The sequence below is a fragment of the Python bivittatus genome, unplaced genomic scaffold, assembly GCF_059951505.1.
Source record: "Python bivittatus isolate LINGU-HERP-01145 unplaced genomic scaffold, Pbiv_v1 ctg000070_np1212, whole genome shotgun sequence".
NCBI classification, from domain to species: domain Eukaryota; kingdom Metazoa; phylum Chordata; class Lepidosauria; order Squamata; family Pythonidae; genus Python; species Python bivittatus.
This window is the reverse complement of record NW_028277034.1, coordinates 38,249,376-38,277,205: the sequence shown is the minus strand read 5'-3', so window position 1 is coordinate 38,277,205 and position 27,830 is coordinate 38,249,376. Positions and strand designations below refer to the sequence as shown.

At 37.0% G+C, this 27,830-nt stretch overlaps 2 long non-coding RNA genes across 4 annotated transcripts; one reads left to right on the top strand and one right to left on the bottom strand.

Annotated features, from left to right (window-relative positions):
• Positions 1-111: 111 nt before the first annotated feature.
• Positions 112-15,955, bottom strand: LOC112541060 (uncharacterized). Of its 2 annotated transcripts, XR_015794611.1 has the most exons (4): positions 15,691-15,955; positions 15,236-15,297; positions 4,836-4,966; positions 114-2,211 (listed from the first exon to the last, which is right to left on the bottom strand). It is a non-coding gene; the product is annotated as an uncharacterized LOC112541060 (long non-coding RNA). The 2 variants fall into 2 exon arrangements; XR_015794610.1 differs by having other exon boundaries at positions 112-4,966.
• On the top strand, positions 12,261-25,606 carry LOC112541059 (uncharacterized). 2 transcript variants are annotated; one of them, XR_003085096.2, is made up of 5 exons: positions 12,261-14,233; positions 17,221-17,310; positions 19,195-19,286; positions 21,609-22,934; positions 23,369-25,605. It is a non-coding gene; the product is annotated as an uncharacterized LOC112541059 (long non-coding RNA). The 2 variants fall into 2 exon arrangements; XR_015794609.1 differs by having other exon boundaries at positions 21,609-25,606.
• Positions 25,607-27,830: the final 2,224 nt, after the last annotated feature.

Here is a 27,830-nt window from a genome sequence, read left to right as displayed (position 1 = left end):
TTCACAATGGTTCAAAAGAAAAACTGTTTGGTTTTAAGGATTTTTTTAAGAGTCAGATCATGGTATTGTCTAGCTTAGCTTCACAAATTGATAGGATTTTGTAAGCTTTCATACAAAAGCCTTTTGTAGTCCTCTTTGGAGATGCTAGAGATAGGAGTCAACAATTTAATTTAATTTAATAATTTAATTTAATTTAATTTAATGCATTTGTTCTTACAATGGTTCTACCAGTTCTTCGATGAAAGCGTCTTTGCTTAGAAATTCTTTTGAAGGAGAAAATAATTTCAGATAAATTCTTGTGAATGGAGTACCATACATTTATTTCATTTGGAGTTTGCCAAGAGGTGTGAGTGATTGTTCTGCCTTTCTTTGTACAATCAACTCTTCCATATTCTTCAGCCTCCCTGGCTTCTCACACTTCAGCTAAACCCCAAGTGTAGATCTCAAGAAGGATGTCTTCCATGGATTTTTTCAGTAAAGTGCTTCTGTTATTTCTAATAAAAATCTTGAGAAACTATTGAAGGATTTTTGTTTATTTATTTATTTTATATGGCCACCCATCTCACCAGGCAACTCTGGATGGCTAACACCCTAAAAACATCCATATAATTCATATCAAAAAATAATAAACACATAAAAATGTACCAAGCAAATAGCAAAGAATAGCATCTGAGGATAAACCCATAAACAACAAATCCAAACAACTAATGAGCTCAACTACCTCCTGACCCCCATATCTGGGATAAAAGCCAGGTCTTAAGAGTTTATGAAAGGCCAGTGGAGTCAAGACCAATCTAATCTCGGATGGAATGGTGTTCCATGGGGCAAGTGCTACAACAGAGAAAGCACACTTCACTCATCCTGCCAAATGACACTCTTTAAATGATGGGACCCGGAACATGACCTCCTACCAGATCTGATGGGATGAGTAGAAATCATTAAAGAAAGGAGGTCCCTTAAATATCCCAGCCCCTCTGCCCTTACTTTTGGTAAGACTATGGAAGAAGAAGAAACAAGCAAAGCAAGTTGTCATCTAATGAACTAAGCAAATTGTTCTTTCGTGAAAAGGGTGGAAAGGATTGATGTCTGTGTCTTGTTTATACCTTGGGCCCTGAGCATTTGAAAGTGCACATTTGGCTTGGTGCACTTCCCTCTGCCCTACCTACTTGTGACATACTCTTTATCAAAATAATGTGAGTTAATTCTTCTTCAGCATAGGAGTTTCAACTAGATTATGTTCTGGTTCTTTTTTTCAGTTTAAACATGATATGATTTAAAAGGTCTTTTTTCCCATCCCACACCTTTGATAGACAGCAATATTAAGGGTTTGACAAAGCACATTGAAATGAAATCAAAATCTCACCCAACGTATGTGCAACTCCCACTTCTGCAGACTTTGCTTGGCTGCAGCTGCAATCATATGCTTAACCTCAGAGGTTGAAAGGTTCTGCAGAACTGGAGAAAGTTCACCTCTGTCTTCACAGGGGATTTCTAAGCACTTTCTTGGCAGCCGGCCACCTCCAGGTGACCCACATTGAAACATAGCAGGCAGACAGTTCTGTGTGTTTATGCAAATATTCCCTCCTTCATAATTGCTATATTGTTCTGATTCCAATTTATTACAGTTAAGTATTTCTGATTCATAATACTTCATTTAGAAAAAAAGTATTTACATGAGAATATATCAACATTAGCATGTGCTTTTTCCTTTTGGTTGTATAAGCTGGATAATTTCTACCTATAGGCCATCTTTTTGAGGAAAACTATAATTTGCTTGAAATAATAAGGGTGATACATTATTGTAGCACAAGCTTTTATGACCTGGAATATACTCCATTGGATAATATGGAATCTAGTCCACTATAATAAATGTGTTAGCTTTTAAAGTCCTGTTAAGATTCTATAGTTTTCAGTGTAACACACTAACATAACTTCTCTTCTAGTATTGTCGAAGGCTTTCATGGCTGGCATACGATGGCTGGTGTGGGTCTTCCGGGCTGTGTGGCCGTGTTCTGGAAGTTTTGTTTCCTAATGTTTCGCCAGCACCTGTGACCGGCATCTTCAGAGGGCAGGAGCACAGACAGGAGCAGTTCTCTCTGTGCCCAGGGTTCTCTTCTAGTAGTTGATACGCTGGTTGCAATTAGTTACTGTACATACTTTCAATCCATTGCATAATAACTGATAATTCCTCAGTGCAATTTGCACTGTGTGCTAGAAGTGGAAAGAAGCTTCATTATTTCTCTTACAGTTTTCTAATTATTTGTTTGATTCAAATGAACCAGTGAATCATACAGCAATGAATCATACAGTAATTACAAATGAACTTAACAGGGATTTTGCCACATCCAGCTTCTCTTCTCATTCTAGTAGAGGAGACAGGCAAGAAACAAGAACCAGACCTTTGATTAATGTTGTATTTGGACAACTGCAGAGGCCCTAGCAACTATCATGATCAACCATAAATACATTTTCTTGGGCATTTTACATTTTTGCAATGATTTTGGTGTGGTTGGTCACTATTTTGCTTTATCCTCAATGGAATATAATGTTAAAGAAAATTTGTGGGTGGCTTTGTAGGGAAGAGAGCCAGTTTGAAGTGGTGGTTAAGGCACCAGGCTAGAAACTGGGAGACCATGAGTTGTAGTCCCACCTTAGGCACAAAACCAACTGGGTGACCTTGGGCCAGTCATTCTCTCTCAGCCCTAGGAAGCAGGCAGTGGCAAACCACTTCCGAAAATCTTGCTAGGAAAGCTGCAGGGACTTAGTCCAGGCAGTCACCAGAAGTAAATCCTGACTTAAAGGCGTATATGTGTGTGTGTGTGTGCATGTGTGTGTGTGTGTGTGTGTGTGTGGATGGATGGATGGATAGATAGATAGATAGATAGATAGATAGATAGATAGATAGATAGATAGATAGATATAGGGATGCAGTGGTGCAGCAGCTTAATGACGCTGAAAGTTGCTGGCCAGAAATGGTTGACGCTTCAGCAGTTCGAGTCCAGCCTTCACGTTAGCAGGGTGAGCTCCTGTTTCCTCCCCGGTTCCTGCAAACCCACGTGAAGTAGATAAAATGGGTACTCTCACTCCGGTGGGAGGAAAAATGCTGGCGGTGCCTTGCAAAAAGGAGTCGGGAGCAGTTGCCAGTAAGCGCGAAAAACCGCACACGCCCGAAAAGGGCGCAAAGCAACGGAAACCTCGCCTCCTGCGCTCGCCAGCTGGGCTCTGCTCTTGGAAGGAGGCACTGGCAAACCACTTCCGAAACACCTTGTCTTGAAAACTGCAAAGGACTCGTCCAAGCAGTTACTGCAGAGTCGGTAACGACTGAGCACAGATAAATATATATATATATCGTTACCGACTCTGCAGTGACTGCTTCCCTACATATATATATATAAATATGTATATATGACTGATTCCCTACATATATATATATGTAGGGTAACCAAAATGGTGCCTGGGACCAACTGGCATAGTGTCATTTTCACAACTAGGTAAGTATGTCAAGAGGCACCTCTGTTCAGATATTACTTTCATAAACCCCATTCTGTTGCTGACAGAAGTGAAGAAACGATTTATTTCAGGCTTGATTGAACAGAGACTTGAGCTGACCTGACTTTTCAGTATTTGTCTGTTTAAAAGAAAGATTAAAATAATTTCCTATAGCAAATAATTTGCCAGGTGCTAGATTCTAACATCTAGCCAAGATCCCAGAGAACTTGTGTGGAGTTATTTAGAACCACAGCTAAAATATTTGGCACCTGAAGGCTTTGCAGGAACAGCATGATCTCTGGACCCCTGGATGTCTTTCCTCAATTCTAGGTGTAGATCTTTTATTCTACTCTTCAGGAGCAGCTATCTTGAGAGAATTTAGCCTTAAATGTGGATCTCAAAGTGCAGTAAGGTTCATATGGGAAAAGGTAGCTGCTTATTTATTTATTCATTTATTTATTTATTTATTTATTTATTTATTAAATTTGTCCCTGCCCATCTCCCCCAGTGGGGGACTCTGAGTGGCTCACAATTCATTAAAAACAATAAACAAATATACAATTAAAAGCCTATATACACAATTGCAAAAAATAAAGGAAAAAGTCCAGGAGGCTGATGGTTCAAGGCAGCAACACCCGGCCTCTAAGGGGCTAGCCAACCCCACACTTGATGACTTCCCTCCTTGCCCCAGGCCAGATGGCAGAGCCAGGTCTTCAGATCCCTCCAAAAGGCCAGGAGTGAGGGGGCCAATCTCACCTCCAGGGGCAAGATATTCCAGAGGGAAGGGTCTACAGCAGAGAAGGCCTACCTTCTGGACCCCGCTAGTCGGAGCTCTTTTGCTGAGGGGGTCTGGAGCATGCCCTCTCTGTGTGATTGGGAAGGATGGGTTGAAGTCATGAGGAACAGGTGATCCCTCAGGTAACCTGGTCCCATACCATGTACCTAATGCAGCTCATGGAGCAATGGTATTATGTGGGTCCTTCTTCAAGCCCCAAAAATAGCTCACATGGCTGCATTCTGGACCAGCTGAAGCTTCTGGATACTCTTCAAGGGTAGCCCCAGGTAGAGCGCATTGCAATAGTCTAGCTGGGAGATAACAAGGGCATGAGTGACCATTTGAAGGGCATCCTGATCCAGGAAAGGGTGTAACTGGTGCACAACCCAAAGTTGTGCAAAGGCCCTCCTGGCCCTGGCTGCCACCTGCTCTTTGAGCAGGAGCCATAAGTCCAGGAGGACTCCCAGATTACACACTGGGTCTGTCTGGGGCAGTGCTACCCCATCCAGCACCAAAGATGACAAAGTCCCAGATACAGAGGAGCCATTAACCCACAGCCACTCTGTCTTACCAGGGTTCAGCTGAAGCTTGTTGTTCCCCATCCAGACCCTTACAGCCTCCAGGCACCGTGAGAGGGCAGTCATGGCATCACTTACCTCACCTGGGATGGAGATGTATAATTGAGTATCATCAGCATATAACCTATAGTGCAAGATATAGAGATTTAAAAATTAGACCTAAAACTTTTCAATTAGCCTGGAAAACAGCCCACAACTGAGTAGTATCTCCAGTCATGGTTCTCTCTGCGTGACTGACAAGAAAAAGGCAGGGAAACATCAAATATAACACTTCCCCTTAGCAGAATTCATTTTATCATACATAGCCTACACTACATCAGTAGTGTAGATTAGATGCAATAATGGGGGGGGGGGGGACTCAATCTTTCTTTGTAAAGCAAAAGAAAATATTGAAAGGAGCTCACACAAACTCACATTGTTGAATTTCATTTAAGGGCTAATGGACTAGCATCTTTTCTTGCATTTCTTGATTGTTGAACTAAAGAGAGCGACACCACAACCCCTCCCCCAAGCAGTGACAATGCCTGCCTTGCTCACAACTTGGCAAGAAGTGGATATTTAAATGGTGTAAAGTATTGCAACATATATTTCTTTTGGTTTCATTTACAGTTGGCTGCATACATTCTTAGGATTGCATGCCACAATTATGTGGTCAGTGTGATGCTCAGTGTTTCCACCACAACAGACTTCATGAAACTATCCAGGTACATTGGCTCTGAGGTTGCGGGTAAGTCTGCTAACCCTCGGCCTGTTAATCTTTTCAAAGATTTCTGCAGCATGTCAAATGTGAAATGCCATTGCTGTCACGACAGATCAAACTTCTTACACACAGTCCTTGGAGTTATTTTCCTTCTTTGTTACTAGGATATTATTTACATTAAAAAAAGTTTCACGTAGGTTGTAGCTTTGGGACATTGGAAAAATCTTTTAGCATCACTCAGCACATAGAACTAAACCATCTGTTATGAAGCTTCAGATAATTGAGTTTAATGAATTATCTATGGATTTAAGTTATTCCCAGTTAATTAAAATTACCACTTTCCAAATCTATTCTTCACCCCCTACCCATTCAAATTATTCTCTTTCAACCACTGTTTAGAAAAAACTGCTGGTTTGTTTAAGCTCTGAAACTAACTACTAAGGATTCATTATTCCTAGTTACTTTGACTAACCTATACATCTTCAGTAAAATGGAAATTAACCTCGTATTTCTCTGAGTGGCTGATGATGAGCATAAGCACAAAGTAAATGTTCTGTCTGTCTGTATTTCCCCTGCCTATAACACATATGTTTTAATTAGAGAATGTTCACATCATTTTGCCAAAATAAAAAGGATAATCACAGTCAAACACTGCCATAGGGAAGCGAAAGAAAGAAAGAAAGAAAGAAAGAAAGAAAGAAAGAAAGAAAGAAAGAAAGAAAGAAAGAAAGGAGGGAGGGAGGGAGGGAGGGAGGGAGGGAGAGAGGGAAAGAAGAGAAGAGAAGAGAAGAGAAGAGAAGAGAAGAGAAGAGAAGAGAAGAGAAGAGAAGAGAAGAGAAGAGAAGAAGCTATTAATTGGATGTAAAATTAAGAAGATTAGATGCATACTAATAGCAGGAAAAAGTGCAAAATTATAAGAACTGGTGCTGAAGTCCGTGCTGGATTTGAGGAGCTATCTCAGAATCCACTTCAAAGAAAAATTAAACAAACAGCTTTCAGCCCAGCTTTTTCTAACTTGGCCTAGCCTTCCAAAGTACTTGGAGGACACTAAGCTCTGGGAGGCTATTCTGGCCTACATTGATTAAACAATGAAATACAGGATACTCGCATACCTTTTGGTGTCTATGTAATTAAGTTAAGTACAAAAATCTGGCAGCCCCCTGTTTTTTAACTCGTTAAAATTCATAGGCTTCTGCAGGACCAAACAAAGGGAGAAAACGACAAAACATGCACCATGACACCTACTTGACTTCAGTACTTGCATCTGACATTTCTGTGCAAGCATGAAAGGCTAGGGTCTGCACAGCCACGTTGCATTGCATAGTTCATCACTGTTTCATTAGTGTGGTTTTAGTTTCTTGGGGGGAAAAGCCATCATCAACTTCTTTTCTATTATACCGCACAGAATTGGTTGTGTAAAACCAAAAGAATCCTTAAGCCTATCATTGGTACCATTTGAACTTTAATAATAACCAACCAGATCATGTGCCTCTAAAGAGGTTAATTTGCTTACTTACTTAAGGTAGGGTTTGGTCACCATCCCCTAAATCCATCCACATGCAGACTGCACAAGGGAAAGGACCGTATGCCCTTACTAATTCATACAAGGGACAATCCTTATTGGAGAAAACCTTTATCAATCTTTGTATCATTTATATTATTATATTATTTATAATCAACCCTTTGCTGCCATTTTAAACTTCATTATGAATTTTATAGATTTATGGAAATCATCCAGTTCCTTGGAATGTGTTCATCAGTTATGTTTATTAGTCAGGTTGTCTGTTTATATTAATGTTCAGAATAGTTTTTCTTTTTTTATGTCTGTGTGGATTTATTTACTTCAACCTTTTGCTCCTAGTTGTTAATGTTTTGTCAGCTAGCATTGTTAGCATTTCTTTAGAGGGTGATTGGCATATTTTAAACAGAAAATTAATGAAAAATAAATACTTCTTCATGACTGTTTGGGTAAATAGTTTTGATAATATTTATAAACTTTAAGGATTAGAAGTTTCAGCATTACAGATTTCTGTATCTCCAAGCTTCATCTCTGTATCCAGTTAGAAATTTTAGTTCAGTGGGCTTATTATGGAGAACAGAATTTCAATCTAATAGTAAGAGGGCACCACGTTCCAGAATAATCAGAGACCAGAAATTTATTTTTTAGTTTATCCATAAAAAACTGTCCATTATATAGTCAGAATAATTGTAGGGAATCATCGCTACACACAATCATGGCGTAGTAAGCTTATTATGACTTGCCTTTTCACAAGTCCAGTGACCTATACTACAACAATAAAGTCCTTGAGTCTGACAAAATCTGATATATTCAAATGTGGATCAGACCTTCCAAAATCTAGTGGTCTTATACTCATTGCCAAAAAAGGCAAATTAAAAAGATGATAAAAGAGATCGGTTTTCCTTATGCTTGTCTGTGTGTGTGTGTGCGTGCACACACACACACACACACACACACACATACATACATACATATATATATATATATATATATATATATATATATATTCACGACAGAGGTTTCCATAGCTTATATTGGCTGAAGACTTTGGGAACTGTACATTTTTATCTCTTAGAAGTTATATTGCTTTTTACTATGTATTTACTTGAAATAGGGCTCAATGGATCTCTGCTGCAAAAATCCAGATCTTCAGTAGATGGCAGCAAATAGAGGTTTCTGTATTTCTTCGCTGTCGCCTAGTGGTTGTCTGGATTTTTGCAGCCCAGATAGTAGCATGCTTGAAAGCAAGCCTGGTGTTGTGTTTTTCTTATTTATCCTCAAAATGGAAAGATAATTTCAGATTCACTGAGAAGACCGTCGTGGAACCAGAGGAGATTTTTCTGTCAAAGCTTCCTTCTGGGAGGATTGTCTTAAATTCAGGGTTGTTTTCATTCTGGATAAGTGTAGCACATCATGCACACATCTGCAGCACCTAGATGTCATATAGCCTCAAGGTGTTTTCATAAAAATCCAGAGCACTCTATGGAGAAATGCTTTTATTTTTATTTGCTAATTGAAATGCTTATGTTTTAAGAATCATCTCTTAGATTATAATGCAGCTGACTAGGCCAGTGGCCTAGTTTTGTTACGCTTTATGCAACATTGGGTCCAAGATAGTTGTAACTGCCTTGGTTACAGTTGTTGTGGAACAGAATCTTTAAACTGACTAAAGTGACTAGAAAGTTCAGCAGATATGGGTTAGAAATGAGAAATCTCTAGCCAATATTTTTAACAAGAAAGTTAGTGGACAATTGCAGAGTTACAGTCAGTAAACAATAGGACAGATAGTAAAGGACAGTTGAGAAATTAGTGGCTGTAACTCTGTCCCTCACAAATGACCCATTAACTAATCTCTCCAATTTTCTTTTGGAGAGAAAAAAATAAATAAGATGGCAGGAAATGGGAAGCCTTCTAGCCTTCTTTAAGACAATTAGTAGGGCTAAAATGTGATCATTGTATAACAGACACAGGGTGGTGTCCTGCCAGCATACAAAGATTAATTTATTGACTGGGTGAGTGGGTGGCTGGATAATTTGTGTTGGCTTGTATGAACCTTGAGGGAACTGAAGCTCAAAGCTGAGTGGAGAAACAAGATTCCAAAGAGAGAGAAAAAAATAGCTGGAAGGAGGCTTTGTGGTCCAAGAGTTGGTGGCTTCAAGCAGAGAGCAGCCTACCTTTAAAAGGCCTCAGAAACTTATAAGGCCAAGTTTTAAAAAAGAAAAAGCAAGTTTGGAGCAAGGAATGAGATAAATGGTATTATGGGAAGATGGAGAGCATCCACCTTTTTTTCTTTTTTCCAGAAAAGCAACTGATTTGAAATTAATTCAAGATTAGCACATTTCTTTGATCTAAGCTCTAGAAAAAGATGCAGCTTATGGTTGTTCCAGTGCCAGACATGGAAGCCTATATTTAAGAAACCATGTGTGTGTTGTGTGTGTACATATAATTAACTATGGGATTACAGCACTCACCGTGTATGCTCTTAAAAAATGTGTAATGGCTACCAGGAAAGAAATATACTAGGGAATAGAAGTGAAATTCTAAATTCAAATTTTGCAATGGACCTTCAAAATTGGTTTTTGGATTTTTAAAGAAGACAATAGGAACTTTAATTCCCTTGCTAGTTATCTTACTATTTTTTTTTTCAAATGGCAATTTCTAACAAATCAAGATTGGTATCCCTACAATTATTTCACTATATTAATATCTCTAGAATAGGTTAAGAAGCTAATTGCTTCAATCTCTAATGATTTTTAGTACTTATGAGGATGCAAAAACTAACAGCATGGAGACAGGCGTATCTTTGCTTTATTATATTCAAAACTACCATTATGAACTTTTATAGGCTTTATGATTAGCTACTGTATGATTTATTATCAGTGGAAACTACTGCAAAACTACTGCAATCAGTCTCAGCTCTTAGCTGGAATTCAGTTCTGCTTTGAAATTAGCTTTTCAGAAATAAAACTCTGCATTGGACTTTAACTGGGAAGAACGGAGTTCATATTCATACTGAGCTATGTGCCATGAAACTTACTGGGTGATCATCATAAAATCTCTATCTCTTAGCTTAATCTACTTTGCAAACTTATGGATTATCTTGAAAAAAACACCAACAGTGTAACCTCTCTTATGCCACCATGAGCTCTTTCAACTTTCTCATGTTTGACAGTTCTATATACTCAAAATACAGTAAGGTTTTCATCCCCCTCCCTTTTTTTTTCTTTGAAGAAGACTTTACAGAATCCAAAATAATTATTGGTTTTAGTAACTGGATGGCTTGATTAACTGCATTTTAAGACATGTTTATTCTTCCTTCTCCTTTTCATGTTTCGTACATTATGTATGTATTCTTGTGGTATTATTTCCCTGTGATGTTCTGCTGAAAGAATACCATGGAATCTAGCTGTATGCCGTCAAACTCATTTTCTCCCCAGACATGCATGGGGTCTGACAAACAATTTTGGTTTGGGGGAAGAATTTCTGCATGCCTTGAATTTCTCCTACCACATGCACAGGTGGCCAACACATTGGATGAAAAGTGTCCAGCCACAAGACTGTGTTCAATTAGGAATCTCAGAAAGCCAACAGTCTCATGCCATAGATCAAGTCACTAACTAGGCTACTTGCCAGGGCAAGCTGATAAGTGCTTGCTGCAAAACCTGTTATTCCTGGAAAGCCGTTATTATACATCTCTGCACCGCTGAAGGCATGGTGGAGAGGGCGGGCCTTTTATGAGGGAGGGAAATACAGGCCTCACATGTGGGATGGCAGCCCTAAAAGTATGGTGTTATAAGTTAAATAATCAGTTAGACTGACATTTTTCATTTGTGCAATAACTTTATTTAAATATTTTGGCTGTCCTACATACTCTCATTTACTGAGCTATTGGCTTCAATGGGGGGAAAAAAACAGTGGATAAAAAATATTACACTGAGATATGAGAAGAAATGGTGAGGGACAGATAAAATAAAAATTCTGCCTTTGGCCTGTCAAAAAGGCCCTGGGCAGAGGCAATTTATCATTTTCCAATGGCAGTTTTTTACAATTTTTCTTTTAAATTGGAAAGAATATAGATGGTGTGTGTGTGTGTGTGTGTGTGTGTGTGTGTGTGTGAGAAAGTAGAATGACATTTTATGGTCTGTTTTCTGTTTTCTGTGGATTGTGTAAGAAGATTCCTGAAAAAGATGAAGGAAAATATATCTAGTTCTTGTAAGTTAGAGAACAAACGGAAACATGCAGGCTGTGACAATTATTTAAAAAATAAAATAAGGTGCTTTAGAAAACAACCACTGTAATCCTAAAAGCTCCACTGAAGTCAAGGGAAGTTAATTCTGTTCTAAGTAGAGGCAAGCAAGAATTGGCTACTTCATTTTTTCCATGCAGGACAAACCAGAAAAAATCCAATTTCTTCCTCTGTAATTTCCATGCCAATGTAAAGTTGTTTTTTGAGTAATTTGCCTTTGTTGCTCTTTCTAAATATGTCACCTTGATTGGTGAGGTCTTACTTCCATTTTGCTGGTCTGCAAACAATAGCAAAATGAGTTCTGTTGATTTGCCGCCATGTTAGAAGGCTTTTTATTACAGCTGGAAACCACTGCCATTTCAGATTCATCACAGCTGTTCATTGTACAGTACAAGTCTCCATGCAAACATTAGTCTCTACCTTTTTGGTTCAGATTTAAATTAGAGCATGAACTTGCTAGAAGAACAGATTGATTTTATTTATTAAATTCCAGCATTTAATAGCATTAAATATATAATAATGAGAAAGACTGTTGGTTACAACATGGATGTGGTAAATATAAGTAGAATTTTCACTGTGTTTAACTATATAGATTAATAACTCTCATCCTGAAAATTCTACTCATTTATTACCCATAGTTGTTCGTTCACGTTACACCAGTGGCATTGGGAGTTGGGGGGCATACAACTTTAATAACTATTATTTCCATATATTTTTGTGGGCTACTGTCTGATAAAGTTTAAATTACATAATATTACATGCATCTAAAAATTACATATATTATAAATTCTTTATTTGACTCTTCTGTATTCATGTATGTGGTGATTATATTTTACCATCAGATTGTAATGTATTTCAAATACATTGAAAAGATAAGAAGTGCTAAACAAGGTATTATATAAATCTTTATTAAAAAATTTCCAGCATCTCTGCAGATGTTTCAGTTGTTACTCTGCAGGTGAATCACTGGAGCATGGCAGCAGGTCTTGAAAGTCCATAAAGTCTGTCACATGGATAATGGTATTGGCTATTAGTATGTTTAGTAATGGGATAAGCTCATATCCATATTTCTTTTATGATAGACCTCAAGGTGTTTATATGGAAAAGACTTAGCAATGTTGACTACCAACATGCCTCTTCACCATAAATCTTAGATCGGTGATGAAGCTGGAAGTATCAGAATATCCTTTGCTTTTATACTTCTGAAGTCTGTAATGTGATGAATCAGCTCTCTGAATAACAGTGATACTAAGAACCCAAGATATGTTGTAGAATAAACTAGGTCAGCATCTGTTCAGCTTGACCTGCAGGTAGTGGGTAGACATACCTTTCTCAAAGAGAAATTAAATATATTTTAGCAACAAGAAAACAAACTTACACTTTGATAACTTCTAGGCAAAAGTCCCCAGAACACACAGATATTACTTAATCCAATTCTATATTACCTTCTGCTGCTCTAAAAATACAATATAGCACAATATGTCAAAAAAGCAAAGTCTTTCTCCCTCCATGTAAACACCTTCACACTATCCTGTTACATTTCTGTAAGAATGTTATTACATGAATATCAATGATTTCCCCTTTGTTTCCTAAGGTAAACACACAGCTGTTTTAGCAATTTTAAGAACTCTTGGGAGTTATCTTGATGAGTCCTCCTAGGAAAAAAAAAAGCTTAAGACTAGCATCTCAGCTGCTGGAAATTTGCATCTTTAATGCTAATGTCAACAAAGAAATCCTGATGTATCCCAGCTAAGATTCTGAACCACATTTATTAACATATAATTTAGTTGTTTCGGATGCAGAAACCTTTTCAGGAGATGGAACACTGCCTTAAGTCCAGCAGTTCTATGACTTTCATGCTTAGTGTTATTCTATTCAGTGTGCATCTTTCTGCTTAGGTTTTTTTGTTTTTTAATTTTTAAAGGCAAATAGGCAAGGAGAAAATGTCTAATGCCATATATTGTTATAATAATGTAATAATTGGCTTACATATGAAATGGTACTACTAAATGATGCTACATGAAATCTACATGTACTAAGATGCTGCCAGGGCCTTAATAGCTGTTGACCTCAGAGAAAAGTATTTTAGCCTGTTCTCAATATGAACTCTTGCCTACTCCCTTCTTGCCCACATTTACCCACTTTCTAGCAAAGGTCCTCTTCTAGGAGCTGTGGAAAAGTAACAAGTGATATTTTGCTCTATACTGCTAAGACTTTCTTGATCCTGCCACAGTCATTATCAAATAAATGGAAGCTAATGGGTTAACAAAGAAACACTGATAAGAAAGGAAGGAAAAATATGTTTGGTGGATATAGTGGCTTCAGTGTCTCAAGACTATATTTAGGACTTCAGTGTCAATCACATACCAAAGTTATGCATGAAACTCATACCTTACAAGGCTTTGAAGGAGCATAGAGTACACACATCTCATTTTGACTCCAAATTCTGTGGTATTTTACAAAGAAAATCCAGAATGCTAATACTCTAAGGAAAATGCAATATGCAAAGCAATTCTGAGCCATCTTACTAAATCCTGTGCTATTGCAAAGAATAGTCCAAAATGCATTTTTCTAACGAAACTTTTCTGTTAGCAAAGATAGAAAAAAATGTTAATGATTTGTGTAGAAAAGATTAAAGCTGTGATTGATAGCTGTTTTTCTTACACTTCTATTGGTATCATCTTCAGCAATGAATGAAACAAAATTATAACACAAAGTTTTCTGACACTTCTTGAGATTCAGAAGCTTGACATCTGTTTTATTTCCTTGACGGAATGTTGGTTTAGCAGACTAACAAAAGATTAGAAAGCAGGAGAGGGAAACAGTTTGAAGAATATGCTGGTTACTGGAAGAGCAGACATACTTGCTTATGGGAGCAGAAAATATGATGATGTGATTTCCAGACAAATAGGTTCATCAGCCACAGGTGAGGGTTGGGTTTTGAAAAACGAGAATGGACTTTTGAGACTGTACAAAATCTTCTGCTCATATGTGTGTTACAGGGGGAAAATTGCTCTTCTCTGGACAGGTTACTTACCAGATGTGCCTTAGTACATCATCTGTACTACTGAGAAACCAAAATACATCTGGTGATTAAAACATCTTTATATAGTTGCATGATTTATTCAAAAAGTATGTTTGCAGCTATAGAAAGTTGGAGAATTCCATGTAAATAACTCTGCTCGAATTTCAGTAGAGATAACATACATAATTGGACATTAGACAAAAGTGCTGTTGTTTGCTGTAGAAATAGTTTGAAGTCATTACATAGAGCACAACCTTCTATTTACATTCTGCTGTTTAGGTATTTTCCTTACAGTCAGGGGATTTAAATAAACCTGCAGTCTCTGTGGATTATAGTTATGTACTGTTTTATACATACTGGAGAATTATAAGCCTGCAGGCTGAGATAACTGCACAATAAACATATATTTTATGAAATAATAACTTTAACACATGTTAGTTTGAGAAAAAGAGAGAAATCCTGAGTTTGAGAGAGAGAAATCCTATTCTTCCATATAGCTTCCACCTTAAACAACTTCCCACATGAATGTCAAAATTGATTTATTATATTTGAAAGTTGCAGAAGGAAGAACTAATTCAGACATTTTAGAAGTGACCTTGGTATAACTCTTTTCCATATAACTGGCCAAGGATCTGGGGACTTATGTGAATAAATTGGCTACCTATATCAGACCAAATTCCTTATAATCCTCTCTCAAAACTCAGCTTTGATGGTGCCCAGCAAAAAAAACCTGTCTCTCTCCTCCTGTAACAAACTAGGTTTTCAACCAGGGGGCAATTCTGTGATAGCTATTGTTTTTGTAGAAATTGGTGATAAAACTGGGCTGTGTATAGTTTCAGATTTGAAATGCAAACATTTATTCAGAGGATGCTCATACATGTTTCTGGCAATTACTAGGAATACCTTAAAACAGTAATATCCTTTCAGAGTGCATCTGGCTGATCTCTGGAGCTGACACAGGATACCTGGAAAAAAAACTCTTTGTGGGAGGTGTTTCAACAGGGGCAATGTGCATGGCACACCTTGCCCTTTCAGTCCTATAAAATAATATGCCAATTTACAATTGTCATTTGATCTCTCAGTTGTAAACATTCCCTTTGCACAAAACCCACCAAACCCCAATCCTATCACAAGGGAAACTATCACTGGAATTTGTCATGAGGATCAGCCTAAAATAATATTTAAAGGAATCTCACAAATCTGTTCCCCACCACCCCAAAAAACCCAGCCTCACTTATCTGAAATTTGGTGGGCTTCATCCCCCTGAAGGGCTGAATATTATGTTAAAAGTTTAAACTAGCATTTTGTTCATTTCAAATGACATGAGAGGCATGAAGCTGTGGATTTCTGAATCTTACCTTTGACTTTTTCCAGAGTTCAATCTGGTAGCCTCGAAATCACTCTGGAGCTAAGTGGACTGCTCCCAGTTGCTGAATTGCCATCCAAACTGACTCTTAAGGTTTGGATTAGAAAGAGCCTTAAAAGCTCACTAGCTGGATTTTATTTTACCTTTAATTTCGATATTTTTCAAAAAGGAGTGATGAACCTGGTATCTGTTGCTCTTAATTCACAATAAGAAGTTTATTTATTTAATGTTAAGAATCTGCTCATGTCCTTGCCATTTCCAACTGTGGGGACATTATCAGTTACTGGTTACGATGAAAGGAAATACTTCACCTCAGCTGTGGAAAATCCAGCATCTGTTACATTTTAGCTATTATCTTTGGCCAGAGAGTTATAACTGATCTCACAATTGAGACAGGAAACATATGCAATAGAAACACATTAACCCTGTCATAGCCATTCTGGTGTGTGTATATTCACACAAACACACACACACAGACTGTAGTGTATAAATTATACCATACAATTGAGTTCCAATCTTGATTTGGTGATCTGGAGCACAGCCCAATTTTTCCATGGTCTCATTCAACATGGAGGCCCAATTTGGTCTCAATTTAGAAAAAACAAATTTATTATAAAAATAAATCTAATAGTTTTATCTAACAGATCTAGATAAAATTCCCAGGAAGACAAACATGTTTAAGGAGTGTGTGTGTGTGTGTGTGTGTGTGTGTGTGTGTGTGACAGAGAGAGACAGAGAGAGAGAAGGCAATATTTCTAATTGATGGGGTTCAATATACATATATTTTTTAATCTATTGCTTTTTACTTAAATGACTTCACAATCAGAGAAAGTGCAATAAGATGGTTGTGGAACAAAAGTTGAAGCACCCAGTGCTATACTTTCCCAGACACTCCCAAACCAATATGTAAATAATATATAAGGCAGACTGTGACGTTAAACTCATCCTGAAATGTGCTACTTCAGAATTCATCCCACTCTACTCTCCCACTGGAAGACCCTATGACTGGAGAGCCCTGTTAAAATTTGAAGCTAAGGCTGCCGGTCAAAAACTAACCCTAGCCTACCCTGTTGCCCTCGTATGGAAATGTTGTTTACATGTTGGGTGATTCTCTAAATCATTAAAGAAGCTCTGGAGAACTGTAATACAATCTTTGCCCCTCCAACATACCTTCCATTCATGCAATATTTAGACAAGCTTGATAGACCCATTGCAGATTAATTTTAAAAAATAGCTAACAAAAATGAAAAAAAAATGCCTTTCATGACTTCTATTCTGTGGAACTAGAATTACCACAGAACTGGAAACAATGGAATAGTGTATGAACAGGGCAATTTGACAGAAAGTAAGATTACTTCTTAGTAATTATCAATATAGATTTATAATAAATAATTATGTATCATATAAAATTGATCCAATGTATTACATACATAGAATTTATAGATCCCTAATACTTCATAAGTGCTTGACAAGCTAAACTACTAATTCTTATAAAACCCTTTTTATTTCTTTCTGAGAACAGGTTCTAACCATGTTTTGAGGTAACTTCATAAGAACATGAAGTCCAGGATGAATGATTTAGTTGGTAAATACATGGGCCTCTTATACGAAGGTTTGTATAATGTTTGTGTATATGTGTGTATATTAATGTACAAGTTAAACTGCAACCTACAAACTGAGGAAAAGTTTTATATGCAAAGAAATCTGAATATAAAACTTAACACATTTTATATTCTGTGATACTACATTGAATTATGTAGCTTTTTCACTTATTTCACTATGCAAACATGAACTTATTTCTACATTTTTTTTCTCCATGTATATATGATTTGCAAGCTGTATGACATTGTTTTGGCACAGGTGAGTCCTTCTTAGATCGGTCAGCTCAAGAGGAAAAGAATAAAGTAGTGATGAGTGATCTTGCTTGCCTTTAGACTTGGAAAAACATCATTTCAAATGTAGTTCTAGATAATTAGGAAACATTCTGGCAATAGAGAATAAAAACTCTCTAAAACCCATTCCTCATTTACTCTTGTGGGTATCACATATATTTTCAAGAATATATTTCAAGAAGGACACGTATGCTATACATTGAACCGTCTTAAGAATTTCAGTTAGGAGTTATTTATGTTATGTTTTATTCTACCTGATGGAGATGATAAAGCTTTGTGTGGTTTCAGAAAAAATTGCTCTATAATTGTTTGTACTATTATATAAAGCTGTTTTGTATAACTTTTGACTACAAGATAGAATATAAATACATAAATGATAACATTTGGCTTAATTACAAATGGAAAGACTAAATGTATGTCAGAAAGTATTAATATCATTTAGGTTGGATGTGTGTAAAAGTAGGAATTCATTGTTTGGAGTATTAAAATGTTCTGCTTTGTGTTATAATAGAAGAACCAAGGGTGAGCTCTGAGAAAAAATGTACAATATTCTAAATGAATGCAATCAATGAGAAAAATATTCTTTGGGTGAAATAAATAGGGATGAGATGAGAAAATACAGAAAAAGGTATTGGGGTACTTGGAGACCCAAGAATGAATCAAAATGGTGGCTGATGAGTATTTAGAAAAAGACATGTTGGTTTCAAATATGTAGTTTTAACGTAAGTCCATAAGTCCATGTGGGAAAGGAATGAACAAAAAATAATGTATTAAATTGATTATGATGAAAGATTAAGAGAACTAAAAGGTGTAAAAGTAGCAGGACAGCACACTATCCCCACTGAGGTCCCAACAAAGTCCTCCAGGAGAGTAACAATGCTGTCTCAATCCCCATACATGGGCCTGAACTCTGACTTTGAAAGTCCAGATAATCTGCTGCTTCTAGAGTGGTTGACATGAAAAAAGGAGTAATGATTGCAAGTTATACATAAATGTAAAAAAAAAAAAAACCCTCTAAAACAAGTAGATGTATTTATGTTCCTTGGTAGAATGTTTACTGGAGATAAAAAATAGATTAACAAAAGTGAGTAACCAGTACAAAAGAAATACGTTTAACTGGTTTGGATATGTATCAGATTGCAAAACAAATATATGAAGAAAGAGCGAATGGGGGATAGGAAGGGAAAGACAGAGAAACTTCCAGTTCTGTGGAGCTGATGAGATCTTCAAAAGGAGGCAGGTGAGAAGTTTAATGAAAACATGCAATATATGATATGATGTAATGTGCATGGTGAACATAACGTGCAAGGATGGTTTGCACGGATAGAAGTATAGCGAATAGTGTTGTTATAAACAAATTTTAGTTTCCTTTTCTTTTTCTAATCTCATGCATTGAATTTCTTTGTTTCTTAAGCTTTTTATGCATTTTGCAAAACATTGCTTACCCTAAAGGCAGCTGTGTGAGAGTATACATGCATATAGGAGAGCCCTAGAGGTCTGCGTTCAATAGGCAGTGGCATTATTTCTCTGTCAGCTGGTTAAGAATCTGTAACATAAGATTAGGTGGAAAATTTTCTTTGTTGGTTCTTTTTTTTTTTTTTCAGTTCCAGGTATGTGTCTTTCTCCCACAGCTACCCAGAAATTTGGTGCTCAAAAATCTGGAGCTGTACCATCTGTCCAAGGTAACAGTACTGAGGTAGGTAGACAAACAGCGTAGCTAATAGTACCCAGCTATTTCCTGTGTGTCAGATGGAAATTTGATAAAACTGGGACAGCATTAGAAATCTCCATATACCACCTGGTGTTTAAGGGTTCACATTCTTAAATGTGATTTGGTTCACAATCAATGGTCATAATCTCTTTGAAAACATTGCTCTCTGTCTTTAGCAGCTCTTCCAATCCTTAGAGCAATTGGAAATCTCTGGAAACTTGGGTGGTTGGATGTTCTGAAACCAGCTTCTCCCCAGAAATCAAAAGAGTTTCATCTTCACTTTAATCCTTATGGGTGGCAGATTCCCCAGCCCAAATTTGTGAATGAAATAACGGATGCTGGAGGGAGAAAAGGGCTTCATTAGTGTAGTTTATAGAATAGAGGCCTATTATTCAAAACCAGGGAGGCAGTTTTATAAGGCCTAAGAGTGCACATTTCCCAGCCTGCTTCATCTTAAATTACAAAAAATGAGAGTGGGGGGTGGGGTGGGAGAAGAGGGAATACTAATAGTTTGATGTCTCAAGTCACAAATTGGATTGATGTACTGCTAAATTGCATTGTAAATATGTTTCCCATTATTTAAGCAATGAGCATGTATGACTGTTGTTGTTATCATCATCATCATCATCATCATCATCATCATCATCATCATTATGGAATTTGAGAATTTTTCAGAACATGGAGCTGCTTAAAAGACTTGAATGCAACAGGCCCAATACTAACAGATTATAACAAACCATCAGGAGGCAGATTCCCAAACTGTAATGCAGTCAACATACTGTTGTAGACTTTCATGGGGAGCATCAATCAAGCAGTAATGAGTTTTAGGCTGAATGGCCATAGTCTAGCTTTCTGGTGTCCTGATGTTTCACTGGCAGCTGTGGCTGGCATCTTCAGAGGCAGAGCAAGCTGCTTTGTAGTGTATTTCTCAGCAGTTCACAGATACTGAACAGGGACTAATCTGGCTGTTGTATTTGAAACTGGCAAACTGATCTCTGATTGGTGCATGTCTATTTGATGAGATTAGAATCTGCAGATTCTTTTTGTTGTTGAAGTCAACAGGAAGGAGAAAAGTTTGAAAATCAACAAAGTTGATTTTTCAAAAGTTTGAAATCATCATAAATCCCAGCTTTATGTCACACCAAGGTTAAACAGTCCTTAACATCAACAACAAAAAGAATCTCTAGCAGCCTCACCAGAAAGAACACCTAGCAGTACAGATAGTCCTTGGGTTACAACCATTTGTTCAGCCACAGTTCAAGTTACTATGGTGCTGAATGAGGGGGGCTTAAAATGGCTCTTCGGAGTTCCAGCCATCACAGTGCATTCCAGGGACTCAGTGCCCAGCTTGCAATTATGTCACCACAGCAAGCCACCACCATGTATCATGATTTCCAACATTCCCCACTGGCTTCCCAAAGCAAAAACAATGGGGAAGCTGGCAAGAAGTCAAAAGTTGCAATCAGGTGAGATCCTTGCTTAATGACCCACGTGGTGCTTGTTTAACAATGGCAACTGGGACTGCAGGAATTGCAATGCAGTCACATGACATTGCACTTTATGACTGTGCCACTTAGTGACAGAGTTCCCAGTCCCAATTGCTAAATTAACCCAAAGACTACCTGTAGTCTGGATCAAAGACAGACCTATCAGAAATCAGTTCACTTGGATTTCTCCAAAATAGACCAATTGGAAATCTACTTAGACAAGGAAACAATCAGGAATCAGCTTTCTTGGACTCACATGCCATTTATCAAACAGTAGCTTGAAACTGGTATGTGTATATGTGTTTCTGTATGTTTAAATACTTTCTACCATTGTGTTGAATGGATTCTCTCCTATTCCCAAAGCTGAAACTGATCCGATCAGCCTTGCCATGTAGACCAGACAGGAAACACGATAGATAAGCTAATTCTACTTTATTGTAAAGCTGCATTAACAGATTCTTGCAAGTCTGAAAGTACAGTTCTCCTGCCATCTCCTTTATAGCCCAAGAAACTAGGAAGGGCCGCTTCTGAGCCTCTATCCATTTGCTGGCTATGCTGTCTCTTATCTGACCATTCCCTAGGCAGCATCTCTTCACCCCATCTTCCAAGGTCTTTCTCATATAGCATTACATCCTATAACGTATTGAGCTAAAGTTAGTTTAATTATATGACTATTTAATTTTAAATTATATTGACTTTACTAGGGGTTACTCCTGGTAGATGGGCATAGAATTCATCTTAAGCTTTCATTTTTAGTACTGTGAGAGTGCTATGATATATTTTGCCACTATGACAAATGCATATTCATCTTTCCTTTTAGATTTGATATCCTACAAATATCTGTGGGCTTATTTTGAGATTTCCCACTGAATGACAAGGATAAGAGAACAAGGAGTGACACAGTTAATGGAGAAAGGAGTTTGTATCTCATTTAGCACAAAATCCAGAAGGTGCAACCCTGCTTTACTCACAACAGTGGATTATGCCACTGATTTCAGAAATGCAAGGATCTATCCACAATAAACTACTTGGCAGCCCCTACAAGCTAAGTAAACCTCAGATTTTATTTAACACTGGTTTAAATGCAATGAGATTGTCTTTTGTATTTACAGCTCCCAGGCCTGTTGAATGCACAGGCCCAATGCCAAATGAAAATAAAATTAAAAAATCTTGTGCTGATGATCTGTAATATTTCATCAGCTTTTAAACTAATACAGTACAATATTGAGCAGCTGAACCTCAAATCCAAACAGCACATATAGTGAATAAATTCATGCACTTTCCCAAATTAGATCCTTTGCTGAAAAGATTTACAAACATTTGTTATGGTTAGCTGGAGAATAAGCTTTGGATATATTAAAGTATTATTCTACTTTATTTTTCTATAAATTAGAAAAATCCATTTATAAATCCAATATTAATATGTATATTCAAATGATAGGTATGGCATAGATTAGTGGTGGCCTCTATACTTACATTCTTTCCCCTTATCTGCTTAATTTTAGAAGCTAATAAACTTTGGTAGACTGACATCTTTGACAGTAAACAAACTAGCATTCAGGAAGCATTGCGTGAATGCTTCTGCATATTTTCATAGAGACAGAACTTTTAGCTTGTTTCTACTTGGAATGAATTTGCACTGCACTATTAACAATAGTCTTATTATTGTAAGAAAAAAATGGAAGATTAAAATTTGGTATGTACAGTATGTTAAAAATAGAAGATTAATATTATCTGGGCAAAAACAAACAATTATTCCTTGTTCTGCCAGGATATGTTAACAAGTAGGACATCAATATAATTCTGTCCCAAGATGATAAAGATGATCCAGTGTATAACATCACTGAAAGCCATGAATAGGATTGTTAGTCATAGCTCCATTGTGAATTTGAAAAAGTGTAAACTATCTCTAAATTCATTTATCATCACGCTGTTCAGTAGCTAATGCCACTGGCTAAAAGGGCTATATATGATATTTTTTCTGGGCATTTATAATTCAGGCTTTAACGTTCTATTGAAAATTAAGCCCTGATTTAAAAGGATAAGAATGGTTTCCTTTCATTTTCCATCTAGGAAATTTAATAAAATGATCTATGGTATTCCCTAGGAAATGAAGGCAGGATGACACCTACATTTAGTAATCCAGGTAATTTTACTGTTTTCTGTTTTACGTCTTCCTTACATTTTTGATGAAAATGTAAGACAAAAAGCTTGATGAAAAACTTGTAATATCACAAAGGGTAGAGTGAAGCTCATTTTATTCCTTGCATATATTGTTTCATTAAAACAATTTTCTGAATGCGTTTCATTAAAATAATAATAATAATTTATTAAAGGAATATTGTTGAAAAATACTCTGCTAATGCCTGGATTCTGAGTGGTGGTATGTATATTTTTTCTGCATAACATTTCTACAAAATGTTATCTGCAATTCTTTGACTGTTTGATGCTAATATGTAGGATGCAACGAATATAATAAAAATGTAGGGTAATGTAGTTATAATAAAGTTCCAAGGAGAATTAGAACATAATGTTAATAATAAACATGGATAATGGACTTCTGTAAAATATTCTGAACAGCTGGTATATTAGATAAATTATGCAAGAACTTTCTGGGACCACAGAGACTACTTCATCTTCTTCAAGATAAGTTGGTAAGTGGATAAATATTGCAATACGGTAGGTAAAAGATGCACCTGCATAAGGGCCTTTTTGTTCTATTGTAATGACTAAACATGATGAATCTTACCTTACATTATATTATTCTTCCTTCTGCTCAGATTGCACCCATTACAGCAGACTGAATAATTGAAAAAGATTTTGAGACAATTTAGCCTCAGAACTGGAAGTGCCAAATTGAACTATTAAATGCACTGTTATAAGAAAGCAGAGAAGAGATGAAGAAACAGACAAAATTATATCGGGCTGAAGAGAACAGAGTTCTCAGAGACCATAAGGGTAAGATGGAATATACAAAGTTCAGCTGATCTGCAGGAATGGGTGAAGAAGAATGCTAATAAGGAAGAAGTAACATTAAAGGAGACCAATAGAGTGAGAGAATGGAAGAGTATGGAATATGGCAGGTGCAAGAGAAACACATGGGGAGATTTCATATCCAACAATGGTTAAAGTCCCATCCCTTCAAGTTTTCCAGAAAGAAATTATAATGAAAGCTTGCTTTGGTGGTACTTAAGCAAGGATAGAGTACTCTGCTTTTTAGTAAACATGGCAATGTGAATATGGTTGCTTTAAAAAAAAGAAATACTTTCTGCAGTGAAGTGCGTATAAATCAAATTCACCACCTGAACAGATGTCACAACAGTTTCAATGAACATTTCTTTATAACTGTTGGTCATCTGTACAGTATATCATTTTGTCAGAAGAATAGCTTTTTGGTGGAGTTGCTGCTTCTGTGCTGGGCTTGTTAATATACAATAACATTTCAAAGTCTATGGTCTGGGTCTGTGTTTCTCTCTGCAGGACAGTCACACACACTTTTACATAAAATTAGATTGTTCTGGGATTTGGATAAAGCTTGCTTCTTTATCACTACATAAGTTGCAATATTATTATCATGCAAGGCCATAGATTTTCGTTTCACTAGAAATACTCTCCTTTTCTCAATCTCTTTCTCTCTTTCTCTCTCATGTTTGTTTATTCCAAGAAAAAACTTATATTATCCGTATAAAATAGCTGATTCTTCAATTAATAGTTATTGAATGGGCCCAGACAGGAACTAGTGCAACTAGTACAGGTACTAGTATTGGGACTGAGTTAAAGAATGGGACATTTGGTTACATACATCTTGTTACATACAATGTACCATTCAACCTCTTCCTCTATGCTTATATAGCCTGTAGCTGAAAACAAGATAACAACTTTTCAATAAGCCATAGTCATGCAATCAGCTGATAATCATTATAGGGAAATCAGGGAAGAGGAATTTAGGAAAGGGTTTAAATGTTTAAATGTTAAATGTTTTCTGGATTTAGTTTAAATGTTTTAAATGTTTTCTGGATCCATCAGCCTTCCCAATGTGGTATCCTCCAGATATGTGAGACTTAAATTTCCATAGTTTCTGGGAGATGGTTAGAACTGTTGGAGCTGGTATACCCAGGTATATATTTATTCTTTCAATTCCTTTTTTTTTTTTACAAACACAACACAAAACTTTGCTTAAAAAATTCTGCTCAAGCCCCAGAAAGGCCTGCAAAAAGTAACCCTTGAATTGAAGGAGGTGAAAACTTAACACCTGTTTCTATTTATTGGGGAAGTGGCATAAAATACAAAGAAATAGAAAAGAAAGTTTGAAAGGAGTAGTAAATGATCAGAAATTACCAGGCATGCTGAAAAGTGGAAATATTGAATTTCTACAAATGTCTTTTAAAAATAAAGAGCAAAACTCTCTCTCTCTCTCTGTCTCTGTCTCTCTCTCACACACACGCACGCACACATTAATAGGCTGAGTGTAATGCAACCAGATTTCTTTCAGCAAAACAATTTTGCATAAGAATAAAGTTTGTTGGTTCAAATTATACCTCTGTCAACAAAAAGCAAATCCTAGTGAATCTTTGCTGATGGTTAGTGAGGTTTTGCTGCTTATTTTTGAGAGGAGGAGGCAAAGCTAATAAAGAGTCTTCGTATATGCAAGAATGTATTAAGATTTTAAAGCATAATTCTTTAGCAATTCCCTTTATAGCCAAATAGCACACTAATGTGAGGAGCAATAGTGGAATCAAATCCCGCTATGAGACAAAGAAAGTAATTTTTCTTCTTTTTTTAACTTTAGGAATTTAGCAACCTCCAGGAATTACATTGATCTACGCTAGGCTCCTACATTCTCCCAGAGAGAGAAATCAAGGGAATAATAACAGATGCTAGGCTGGGTATCAGTCTCATGTGAAATTAAAAACAACACTGACAGTTTTGAGTGGGGAAGGCTTAAATTCAGAAAGTGTTGGAAGATCTTGTTGAAGATTAGTCTTAAGCCTCGTGTGGGGGAATGGGAGAAGAAACCTTTTTCATAAATCATCCCAATACTTAATTTGATATCAAACATGAACCTTAATATATGTCACATAATCTGATTTAATACACCTGGGGCTTATTAAAATGGTGTGAGCCAAAAAGTAAAGTATAGTTATTTAGACAAGCCTGAGCAAATTGAATGAAAGGGAGAAAATCTATCTTAATTTGAAATTGCCTTGGAATTGTTTTATAGAAGAAAGGTGATAGAGAGAGATTGTACCAATTGTAATATTATGAATTCAGTCCAATAAGAAACTATGTAAGGCTTGCAAGATTATTCTGAGCAGCAGTGGCAATGAAATAAGCTTCCAAATATGGACAACTTCTCAAGCTGCACTGTATGTTGTTCCTGAAAGAATGGATGAAGGATCCCCAATATCCATGACCATCAGACCAACAGACTGATGTTCTATTCATTCATTTCTATGGCATTTGAGACATTATAGAACATTCTTTCTATTGGTGAAATTCAGTGTTGAGTGTCAGTGGTGTCATCTGAATACAAGAGGGAGACTTAGCAGAAACCTAACATATTCATAAGAACAAACAAGTTTTGGGGGGAGGGGGGAAACAGAATAGAACAGCCGAATGTGCATTCCATGATCAACGAATGTTAATTTATTTGGAAAAGAAAACTGGGGGAAGGTGATGGAATCTGCTTATTTAAGTGGCTAAGAAGCATAGCATGGCTGCAGCAAATTTATAGGTTTTCCATTATGTCACATTGTCTTTGCCTTTGTTAGCTATTCCTTCATTTCACAAGTTGTAGCTGTGTGAAATTAGCTGACTGAAACACAGCCAGAGTCCTTACACTGCTACTTATATATACTATACTTCTGGTTTTAGAACTAACAAATTTGTCCTGGTAAACTAATGGAGAACCAATTTGGTATAATGGTTAAAACAACAGGCTAGAACCTGGGAGACTGGGAGTTCTAGTCCCACCTTAGGCACAAAGCCAGCTGGGTCACCTTGGGCCTGTCACTCTCTCTCAGCCCAAGGAAGAAGACAATAGCAAGCCACTTCTGAAAACACTACCAAGAAAACTGCAGGGACTTGTCCAGGCAGTCACCAGGAGTCAACACTGACTTGAAGCCTCCCCCCCAACCAACAGGGGCTTGTATTAAAGAATGTGAAATTAATGTCCCATGATTCTATTAGAATCATTGAATATTCAGTATGGGTTAGTTACAATCACTTGCAAGATTGATGTGAGCTGTACAAGGTAGACCAGACCAAGAAACAGATGCCATTTGAGCCTAAAACTGCTTTCATTAAAATTGGCTGTAGTAACAGAATCTTGCAAGTTTGAAGGTTCTTCTCCTCCTCCTCTCTTTTACCTTCATGTGAAATCAGGGGTCTGTCTCAGACACTTTCATACCATTCCCCTCTCACCTGGGCTTCTGCAATGTTTGTCTGCTCATTGTCTTGGTAATGGATCTTCTGTCCCTCTGGCAAGGTCATTCTCTTATTCTGTACAGTATTAGAATATATCATGGCAGTACAAATTTTATTAACCTTCTTCACTGTGTTGTGCACAGTAGATTCATCCAGGTTAAAAGCTTGTCCTAGGTGAGGATCCTTCACCAGGCACGATGTAATAGGTGCAGCTTTGTTTCTGAATGTTAAAGCAGTCTTTTTCCTTCTCATTTTGGGTAAGGGGTTGGACAAAATGTCGATGGCTATTTTTATTTATTTATTTATTTAAAACATTTGTATAGCTGCCCATCTATTCAACCCAAGGCTTACAACCCAAGAGTAAAAACAATACATACAACAATAAAAGCCAAGAAGACAGTAAAAGCAAAACCAGAAAAACCTGGCACCACAGTCATGCTTCATTGATGCAACCCACCACACTCTCATCCTACTCTGACTTCACCCTATCCCAACACCTGCATGAAGATCCAGGTCTTGAGTGCTCGCAAGGGTGGGGCCTGTCAGGTCTCCAGGGGGAGGGTGTTCCACAGGGCAAAGGCTGCAATGGAAAAGGCATGTTTCTGAGGATCTACAA